Source organism: Teleopsis dalmanni, chromosome 1, assembly GCF_002237135.1.
Source record: "Teleopsis dalmanni isolate 2A chromosome 1, ASM223713v2, whole genome shotgun sequence".
NCBI classification, from domain to species: domain Eukaryota; kingdom Metazoa; phylum Arthropoda; class Insecta; order Diptera; family Diopsidae; genus Teleopsis; species Teleopsis dalmanni.
The window spans coordinates 183687992-183700040 of NC_051846.1; the positions used below are offsets into that span (position 1 = coordinate 183687992).

At 28.3% G+C, this 12049-nt stretch overlaps 1 protein-coding gene across 1 annotated transcript in view; it reads left to right on the forward strand.

Moving 5' to 3' along the window:
• The window catches only part of LOC119666874, a 76801-nt gene that overhangs the window by 784 nt on the left and 63968 nt on the right, over window positions 1-12049 (forward strand). The window lies entirely within an intron of this gene.

Genomic DNA, 12049 nt, shown 5'->3' on the forward strand with positions numbered 1-12049 from the left:
GTAAGATCATTCGGCATGAAAGATACACTATCTTATTTATTAACTTCGGCTATTTATAATACCTAATTGCGGATCTATGCTGTTCAGCTATTAACAGCGTGCTTCCTTTTAATTTGAATCTATTTTGTTTTTTACCATCTAATTTATTAAGTTTAGCTATTTATTGTTCTTAAATCCGCTTGTGTGCTGTTCAGCTATTAACACCGTGGTTTTCTTTCCGTGGTCTTCCTTTTTAGAGCTGTTTTCTTTCCTTCATTAATCCTCTCGTGGTGTTATTCAGAGTTGAGACAAACTATTTAATTTTTTTCTGCTTTTTCGAATTCGGTACTAATCTTGTTGTTGGATAACGGCTTTAATTCTTAGTTCGACATTTTACTGAATTCTAAATATCTTATTATCAAGCTTTAGAAGTCCATAGATTTGGTCTTTGAATTTGTAGTTTTATAATAGATATGAAATTTATGAACAATTCTTAAGTCCGCTTCTACTTTTTTCTGGCATTGATTTTGTTGTCTTCCATTTATCTTCAAGCCATGTTGTTTCATATATATTGTAGATCTGTCAATGGCATCATACGATAAGCTATATCATTAGTTTTGTTTTGACAAACTGAATAATAATCTTCTTTCTTTAGTTCAGCATTATGACTAATTTCAAAGATATTAGCTTTAAACTTTAAAACTCCATACATTTTCTCTTAAATAATATTAGTACTGCTTTAAAAGGCTTAAGTATTTGGTTTTAGACACCAAAAATATTAAAAAAATAATATCAAAAATAAACTGTCTATTGGAAAAAATAGAGTGAAACTGACTAGTCTGTTCTATAGTTATGTAGCTGGTAAGATTCCTAAAACTACACTTAACAGTTTAAGTGATGCCAAATCACTTAAGGTTTTAAGGGGGTCGTGTATTCATCTTGGTACATCAGAACATTGGACTTACATAGAGATCTCCATATTGCGGACATACGTGACCAGATAATGAAAATTTTTAACACAGTAAACAAATCTGAAGACACATCTTATGACAACCTCCATCAGTACTAGCAGATAGTGAGACATATATCCAATGTTAAATTAAAAACTTATCAGTAGAGTCACATATCATAAATATATTAATTTAAATATATAACATAACTTTGTAGTGATTAAAATCACTTTTCAGATGAATAATGAAGATATCATAAATTTCTTATATCTGTGAAAATAATTTAAAAGGTCATGGCTGCCACTGAAGCGCATCATTTCAAATTGTTTAGCAAGAATTTCACTTAAATGCATTCATAATTAAATGAAATTTTCTTCATATTTCAGTTGAAATTCAAATTGCATAATTGCAGCTAATTAGAAGCAAATGGCATTTTTATCACTCGACTGCACTTTCATCACATCAGTAGTCAACATTTTTGTGAAAAATATACTCATCATCGTCAACGAATACCTCAGCTGGCTGCCATTGCTCATCACTTATCTGATTTGAAGTATTTCTGACATTTTTAAGTTGGCAGCTTTTCTATCTTGTTAGATATGTATCTTAGGTATTTATTTTATTTTATTTTATTTAAAAATAGTTTAACATATTTTTTATTTCATTTGAGTTGGTGAAAATTTCCTTCAAATTATTGAATACAAAGCAAATACGAGAGTACTTGGCTCAATGTCATTTGCTATGTTAATTAGCTTTTTACGTATTGTGCCTTTTGTTTTTTGTCAGTCAAATTGACACTATATAATTGAAGATACATGCCAACATAGTTTGTTATTTTAAAAAGATTTTTTAGATATTATGGTTTTTTAAATTTATGGTATGTGATTTAAAACAAAAGCTTTTTTTACGTAAAAGTACTAAATATATTTGTAGATAAATGATTTTGTTTGTACGTACACTGTATAATTAAAGATATGTGTTAACATAGTTTGTTATTTTTTGTGTCTTTTAAATTTATAAGATATAGTATCGTATCTAAAATTTAAACTGAATGCTATAAGACATATGTATATTTTTAACTTGAAGGAACAAATTATATTTAGTTAGATTCATCTTTACCGAAAAATATATAATATATGTTCCAGAAACTAAGCTTGCTTTTTGAACACATAGAAGATCGATTTAATGGCTCCTATACCACGCAGTTCTCCGTTAACAGTCGCTGAGTTTATTTTGATACTGCATATCAAAGAAAAACTTCCATACATGATTTTAAACAAATGATTTCTGAACATTTTAACGATCGAATTAATGGATCTGTATATATTTGTGACTTAATATTACATGACTTCTTTGTGTTTCTTTAAATCAAAGATAAGCTGCGTGGATAATGTTTTGCTTTAGTAGAAGCAACCATTTCTATTTATGAGGTGTCTAAAGTGGAATGGAATTATGCTATAGCATACTCTTCGAAAGTATGTGAAAGTATTTAGTTCACAAAAGTGGTATACTTCCAATATCTATAAAGTCATTTCAAATGTCATATTATTTTTATTATTATATACAACATATAAACAATATACCTCATAATCCTTCCCTTTTTTCTTCTTTCCCTCCTTTCTTCCTTTCCTCCTTCCTTCCATTCTTCCCACCTTCCCTTCTTTCCTCCTTCTTTCCTTCCTTTTTTCCTCCTTTCTTTCCTTCTTTCCTTCTTTCCCTCCTTCCATTCTTCCTGTCTTCCTTCCTACCTTTTTTCCTTCCTTTCTTTCTTTCTTCCTTCCTTTCTTCCTTCTTTTCTTCCTTCTTTTCTTTCTTCCTTTCTTTCCTTCAATCCCTCCTTCCATTCTTCCTGACTTCCTTTCTACCTTTTTTCCTTCCTTTCTTTCTTCCTTCCTTTCTTTCTTCCTTCCTTTCTTTCTTCCTTTCTTTCTTTCTTCTTTCCTTCTTTCCCTCCTTCCGCCCTTTCTTTCTTCCATCCATCTTTTCCTCCTTCCTTCCTTTCCTCTTTTCATCCATAATCCTTTATAGGATGTAGGTGCTCTTTAAAGTTAATTATTTTTAAATGTTTTTTATTAAATTACGAATGAAGATTTTATATATATATATATTTTTTTTAATATAAAAAATCTAATATATTTTGTATTATATACCTTTAATTTTATATCAAATTTCTATTAGATTTTTATTAATAATTTTAACAATACAATTGTTTGAACAAACACATTTATTTTTCTCTTTACAGATAACAAAACAAAAAACCTTTTAAACACGCCAAAAAACCTCCTCAATAAATTCTGATACATCATACTTCAGCAGGTAAGATAAAATTACAAAAATTACAAAAAAAAGTAAATTAATATGAAATCATTAATAACATATTAATAATACCCAGTAGTATTAAGTGTTGTTGAAATCATAAATAATTTAAAATGATTTTTTTACAATGAATTTAATTTATCTAAAAGGTTCTCGCTTGTTCGCATTGCTCAATCAATACTAGATAGCGACCCAACCCAAGCCACCTTCTTGACATAAAGACACAATTTTCACATATTTTTTTTTTTTTGCATTTTTATCGAAGCACATAATTTATAAATTGACATTCATTTCAACACCCCTGTTAATAATTTAAAAATATAAACAAATATGGGAAATGGAACCAAACGGCGGAACTCTTATCGCTCGTAGTACTCACTTTCTTATTACAAAATTATTGAAAATGTCAGTTCACATCTAGTTTATGCCTTTTTCCATGCTCCGCTGCATTTTTCCAATTACGCTTACTTGTGCTCTGCGTAATGTAATTTATAATAGATTTTATTAGAGAACTCAGGGGGTGGGTGTACGCAGAGAGAGGTTCGTCTAACCCATAACTATCTACTACGCTAATGTTACGAATGTTAAATATTTTACATGCCACACATATTGTCATTACGTGAAGTTGTGTTTATTTCGCACTGCAATAGAATAAAGTATCTCTGTATCTTTGTATCTATGTATCTTTTCATCTGCATTCGAAATGTGTGCATAAGCGCATCCTATCCATTGATCGATCGACTGTTGTCAACTGTTTACCACGATTTGTCATGGATTTGTGTAATGTCAATATTGAAACGCAACGAATCGTTATTGCGTTAAAATAAATAATTTCAATTAGTTTGACATGCGTTTTACTCGAATTGTGTTTATTTATTGGCTTGTACGCTTAATCACACTGCCTAGGCAGTGTGCCCCCTCGTACAAAATACGGGGGAGGTATTGTTTGCTATTCAAGCGATTAACATTTGATGTGTTTGTAAGTAGGCAGATGTGTGTGCTGTGCTGTGCTGTGCTGTGCAATTGTTGGGAATTATGTCAATGCGGATGCATTAAATTGATTATTGTTACCAAAGTAATTGCACATGACTTCAGAGACAATCACACACAAATCGTAAAAATTTCACTGATTAAAGTTAATACGAAGAGTGTGCAACTATACACTTTGATTGAATAGTTTGAATTTAATTGTAAATATAAAATTATTTTCTATAATTAACCCTTTTATGTTTTAATTTAAGTAATTATTATACATACATATTTCATATTTATGAGCTATATATATCATTTATAGTTCATCATTAAATTTTCTCATCAATCTTTTATTTTATTTCTTATTGCCCGCATATATAGCACTTCAATTCAATTCAATTTTCCATACTGAAAACCCCTTACAAACAAACTTACCACTTTAAGATTGCGACCCTTGGAATTGTGCTCATCATTCATCGCATTAGTAACGCTCGCGCAAATTTCATTTCCTTACACAATTACGACTTTGATTCCCTTACCAATTCCCTTACCAATTCCTTTGCAATATTCCAAAGTCCTACTCTATGCAGAGCATTGTGACTTGTGCTAATTTCAAATGAAATCTGTAGTGCCATTAAATGTTGCTGCTGCTGCCATTGCTGCTGTTACAATTGCCGTTGCAACACAGCACATGCAGATTATGGCACCAATAAAATGTTGCAAATTTGGTGCCATTCTCATTGTGATGATACGAGTACGAGCACAAAATAGCAGCTCTCTAACACTCTTAGTGCATATTTTGCATGCGTTGAATTATTATTATTTATTAAGCCCCAAACAGTTACATTGCACTTTCATTCTTGCCATCCCTGCCATCCGTGCCATCCCTGCCATCTCTATACGAGTATGAATACTAGTCTATCTACAACTGTTTCTGTGTTACGAGTATCTTTCAATACGATTGCCACTGTCACTTCTGTTACCAATGCTCAGCTCTGAGCTTTAATGTGTATTATGGGCACATTAGCAAAGTTAAGTTTCAAAAAGCATTTAGCAATAATTTTAATATGGCCAGAGCCATCTCTCTACTTCATTTTATTTCCAACAAATGTCTGCAAATCGCAAATATTCATACATTTCAGATACACTCAACATACATTCAGATATTCAAGGACCACAAGTATCGTATAGTTCAGCTGTGAGTACATACCATATATGTATATCGACACATATATCGACAGTTGTGCACTTTTGCGTAAAGCGTACTCTGGGGTTAAATGAATTTTTATTATTTTATGCAATATTTCAAAATTATAACTTTGCAATTTGCATTTGATTTTAAATTGAATATTTTTTTTATTTTTGTACATAATATTTCCTCTTCTATTTCTGTACAGTTTTAATCTAGAATTTATTCAATGAGTATTGGGAGCATGAACCAAAGCTTCAGCGCAGGAAATTTATTGCAATTCTTTAAGGATTTGCTGCGCATAAAATAATAAATTAATTTTATTGTTAATGAAGTACATGTTCTTAATTTAAATGCACATACTAATGGAAATTACCTTAATTAAAATTAATTACCTGTTGTAAAGTCATATTATTCATTAATTAAACTTTAACAGTTTAAGGTTTATTAAATGTTAAATATAGCTAATTATCTTCTATTCGCTACCCTTTGAGATTTTTTTTATTGCATGTGTTTACTGGTAAACATTAAACATATTTGCTTGTTAATAATCATTTTAATTACTTTAATTAATATAAAAAAAATTATTAAAATTATTTTACGCGGTGAATTAATTTCTTTTCATAATGCATATAAAATGCATACTTCGGTTCAACTTCTTGGGTTAATAGCTGCACCTGCTTTAGTTCTGATATGTATAGATATTTCCTTTTATTTTTTTTTTACTGCTCTAATTTTTGTTTTAGTTACCTATTGTTGTTTTTTTTAATTACCAATTGTTTTCAGTTTCTTTATAGTGGGTACTAAAGATAAAAATTTATTAAATACTAGTACAAGTAGTTTATATTGAAATTACTCTTCATTTTTTTTTTCTTACCTTGCAACTCTTCCATGCCATTGGGCTGTTTTGCACTATTAAATATTATTACAAAAAATGAAAGACGAGTTCCTAATAGTATATAACATTTCATTTAATTATATAGTAAATAAAATAATAATTTTTCACATTTTTTTATTTTTTTTTAATACTTGTCTGTCATCTTTCTACTAACAACGTGATGTCAAGGCGTACAGATTTTGTAGGTTGTAATTTTAGAATTTAAAAAATATGCTAAATGCTTACTCGACAACGATACATAAACGAAAAAATACTTAATTAAACATCTTAGATTTAGGATGAAGAAAAAGTCTTAGTAATATAGGTAAGGTTAGACTTGCAGAAATACACTGAATCGATGAAGGAGGGTATATTTTTTACTTAATTAAACATCTTAGATTTAGGAGGAAGACATAAGTCTTAGTGATATAGGTGAGGTTAGACTTGGAGAAATACACTGAATCCATGAAGGAGGGTATATTTTTTTTTTGTTTTTTGTGATGGGGCATGTAAATCCCATCATGGGCCGTCATTATTATCGTCTGATACCGGTGTGCCAGACTCTTACCGACTAAAACACCTTACTTCTGCGTCAGGGAGAGCTTCCTGGTTTGAGAAATGAAATTAACAATACATTTTGTAATTTTGGTTACATTTTATTTTTATATTGTTCTAAAAATATTAACAATAATTCAATCTTCATAAAACTTCTGATCGCTGCTGGTAAAAAAAGTGATCTATATGTTGTTTGCCGTCTTTAATTGAGAGTATTATCTTTAGATAAGTAACTAGTTAATTGAAATAAAGGTGTTATCTTTAGATCTGTAACCAGAATTTTTTTTAATCTATTACTATGAACACTCTATTAGCTGAATCTTACAGAACTTGATCTTACAGAACTTGGTGCTTCTTGAAAAACATAGTTGGCAGAAGGAATTATAGCAACCCTGGCATATTTTTCAACGATATAATCGAATAATCTCGCTTCTATCGCTTTGGTCCTTGATCTCAATAATAATTTCTTAAGTGTTTTTAGAAATTCAAATTAATTAAATATATTAAACAGTTATTGGTTAAAAACAGTAACCAAAAACATATGCTCTGTCTTTCATAAGCACTAAAAGAAAAATTATTTGTATATTTCTTATTGTAGCTATATAAATTTTAGGGCCTTGTAAAGTCCTTATATAGCCATTTCAACGTTAACATATTTTTTAATAGAAGGAAAAAAAGTTATGAATTACAACAACAAAATATTTATTATTAATTCAACAATAGAAAATTAGTAGTTCTAATCCTTTATCTCTTTACTAAAACAATAGTTTCTATTAAGAAACATTGCTTGTTTTACCATAATTGATTTTTTTTTTAATATATCTATTTATTTATACAATCTGTTGTATAAAAAGATTTACTATAAGTCTTTAGAGTTAATTGATAATAATTACAGTTCACAGAGCTGATAATTAAATATAAAGAATTATTTCATTAATAAAAAAATAATAATGGACTTGAAGTTAATATATTCTGTAACAAAACGTGAAATAAAAATTTTATATTATACTATATATTTTATTGTCGCTACACAACTTTTAGAACTTTAAGAACTTTGTAAGATCCTTAAATATCCTTTTCATTTTCAAAATATTTAGTTCCAGAACATTATAGCAACATTTTATAAACATTTTTTATTGTCACTATAAAACTTTAGGGGCCTTGTAAAGAAAGTCCTTAAACATCGTTTACAATTTTAATCTATTTTGTATCAAAACATTATAGAAAAAATTTATATTATGATATATGCATTTTTGTCGGTTTAGAACTGTTAGGGTTTTTTAAAGTCCTTAAACATCCTTTTCACTTACTAACACCGCGTTATCAAATCTCAGAATGGTTACATGCTCCTCGGGGAGTTATGCAGATCTGAGGTAAATTATTGCTTAGTCTAATGAAGTGTTAAACAATAATCCAGTCAAGGCGCAAAGAGGGGTTTTGTAGAAACCTCGTAGTTAATAGGGAGTAAAAGTGCTCAGGTGCACTGACTCAACTCAACTAGCCTCAACATAGTATAGAACTTTGTAAAGAAAGTCCTTAAGCATCCTTTACAATTTCAATATATTTCGTATCAAAACATTATAGAAAAATTTTATAAACATTTTATGTTATCGCTATAGAACTTTAGGTGCTTTGTAAAGTCCTTAAACATCCTTTTCAATTTCAATATATATTGTAGCAAAATAATTGATAGATATATTTACAATATTTTATTTAAAATTAGTAAAAATGTTATTTATTACTATTTAAAATTATATAGATTTTATTGATCAATTACGCACTTTACTGATAAATAAAATATTTCATCAGATCCGCAACATATATCACAAAAACCGAATTTATATTGATTTTTTAGATTAGAGTTGGTATTAAAAAATGTTATTTATGGTATAGAATGCATTGAATGTACCGAATGGAAAACATTAAATGTTATTACAAAATGCCAATAACATACCAATAATATTTGAGTATTGTACTACTTGCATTCAAATGGACTCATATTAAAAGCTAGTTTATAGTGTTAAACGCAAAAGGATATAAAATATTAAATACGAGATGTGCAATTATGCACGAACAAAATTTATTGCATATTTTAAGGTTTGCACATTATTTGTGCAATTCGTCAATGGTATTAAGCTTTCACACAGTGTAGTTGTGCAGTTGTATAGTTGTGTAAATATTTAAATAGAAATAGAGAAATGTATATGCAAATTAAGTGAATTTAGCTAAATTTGTTAAATTTATACTAAAACAAGTGCTTCAACTGCAGTTGCAAACTATAAAGGACGAATTGTTAATTTAAAATTTATGAGCTTCTGAACACTGCAGTGTGCTTGTTTAGAACCATTTTAGCATTATATATATAAATATGTATTCCACAGATAGTTGTATTTAATTTATAACTATTTACTTAGTGAAATAACTTAATAGCATGGACATAGTTTATCTTAACACAAATATTTCGAAATTTCTGTTTCCTTCAATGACTCTACATAAGAAAACATTTAATAATCCTGCAGTTGCTGCAGTTATTGCAGCTGCAAACCATAAATTCATCATTTTATACTCGTATCTAGTGTGTAAGCCAAAAACTAAACAAATGTATCTTTAATAATGTGAGAGTAAGTCGTTGACTAAGTCGTATTCCTAATGAAATTTATAGCATCTAACATAATACTAGAAATCATTAATATTAATTTTAAATACGAGTTAAATTTATGTTGGCAAATTATTGTAATTAAAATAATGCAACACACAATGTTTGTGATGTCATAAATATTTTTTATGACTTCGAAATGAAAAATGTTAAATTACACTGAATTGCTTTATTAGTTTGTTATACCATCATAAAATGAAACAATATAATTAATTAGCAAGTTTTTTTTCATATAGGTATTCTATACCATATAAGCTAGGTACTCTCCTCTATTATGAATTTTTCTTCAACATTATGCAAATAAATAAGTTTTATTGCAGTTAAAAAATGCTTTGTGTCTAAATAAAAGGGAGAGGAGTGTTGAGAGTTTGTTATAATTAAAATATATTTACATTTTATGAGAAAATTACTAAGCTAACTATATGAAATATTGCTATATATATATGCATTTATATATATATCAATATACTAGTATACATACTAGGTTGAGTTGGTTGCATCAGCATAGAGTAATCATAGAGTAGTAGTTCCGACTGTTAAGTAAATGAACCACACCTCATTTTGAGTTATTTTATTAATAATATATTTTATTTTAGTAGCCACAAGCAAAATACTTTAAATGATTGCATATCAAAAATAATTTATTTCTTTATGAAAATTTTTATTTGTTTTTATATTATGATTTATAAAGCATTTTAAAGTTATTTTTTAAGTAATGAAATATGACGAATTACGTTTTGATGAAGGTTGAAATCGCAGTCAGCATGAAATCGACTTATTTGAAGTATAAAACATTCCTTTCAATCGGTTTGACACTTGACGTAGCTGGCGAATGAAATATATGAGGCAATCCAATAATGTGAAAAAAAGCAATATTTCCCATATATGAACAATTAAAATTAAATTATATATTTTATATGTATGATGCAGTACATACTTTAATTTTTTTTTTTTTTGCAAAATAATATTGTCATTTCCTTGTCAAATGAATATATAATCATTTTTTCTCTTACCAGGTTTTTATATTTGTTTTAACAAGCAAAAATCATGAATATTTTTTATTTAAATAATAATTTTTTATATATTTATTCTGAAACAGAAATTTTTTTATTAAATGTTATCTTTTTTATATAACATAAATCTATTCTCAAGCTGTATTTTAATACACCGAATACTAATATGAAGACACACTTGTAAGAGCTGCAATCGGATTAAATCCTAAAGTATTTTAATGCATTTCCTAGTAGCCATTTGGATCTTTAATAAACCACATGATTTAATTCTGGCCATGAAATTACCAGAAATTTATGAAAAAATAATAATAAATAATGAAATTTTGCTTTTGACTTTGTTTTAGTGTCTTAAATTAAATTAAGACATTTTGTAACGTAATAAGTAATATTTTTTGGACGCAAAAAATTATTCTCTAAATCGGTTTTTATAGTAATTATGAGAGATATTAAAAATGCCCACATTATTGAGTCAATAAAGTTACTTGTGGAAAAGAAGAAAGGAAAAACAAGACATGTGAAGAAAAAAGGGGTAAAAGGAAGACTTAAAAAATAGGCAATATTGAAGACCGATAAGAGAATGAAGTAAGAAAGTCGAAAAAAAACCAGAGACAAAGACGAAAGAGGAAGAAAAGCGAGAACGACAAGAGAGAAAGAAAGAAGTTTGACCGGAAAAACACAAGACTGATACTCTCTTGAGAGATACATAAGAGTAACAAAAAAAGATCAATATAAAAAGAAGAAGAATTTAAGAAAGAAAGAGAGAAAAAGAAAAAAAATAAAAACTCTATTAAGGGACAAGAATGAAGCAAGAGTGGGAGGCAAGAAAAACACAAAAGAGACAAAAACGAAATACAATTAAATATTAAACATACTAAAAACATTTAATTAATTTTACGAAATTATTTTTCTTACTTCATTCACACATATCGCTCAACTTGCCTTAACTTTATATATCAAAATAAACAACAAGCAAAGTGTCAACCAACAGCACTAAAAGCGACGACAGAAAGAAGCGACAACCAAAGTGTCAGCAAATAATTTGTAACGAAATACACTATATATGCAAATAGTACTGTAGATCACAAGACAAAAAACTATTTTAAATATAATAAAATATTTTTCTTCAATTTCAAATTCCCATAACTAATAAAAATATTATTTCTGAATTAGTTTTGATTTCATGGATTTCATGGTACTCGAATGCACTATGCACACTTAAATTCTTCAAAATAAGTATGAAATTTCTATTATTTCTTCTCAATGCAGTTCACATTCAATTTAACAGACTGAAGGATAAGCTAAATGGAAAAGCAAAATATAAAAGCCAACAAGAGGAGGAGCAGAAGGATGAGGTGGAGAAGAAGAAAAAAATCCAAATTGTAAACCAAACAAAAAATCCTAAAGCGGAAAAACAAATCGAAAAAATCCGAAATACACAAAACGAGGTTTCAATTTTCATTGGCATTGGATTGCGATTAGGTTGCTTAATCGTACTTTCTTTTCTTTTCCTTACCACCTACTTGCCACCATCACTTGCCAGAG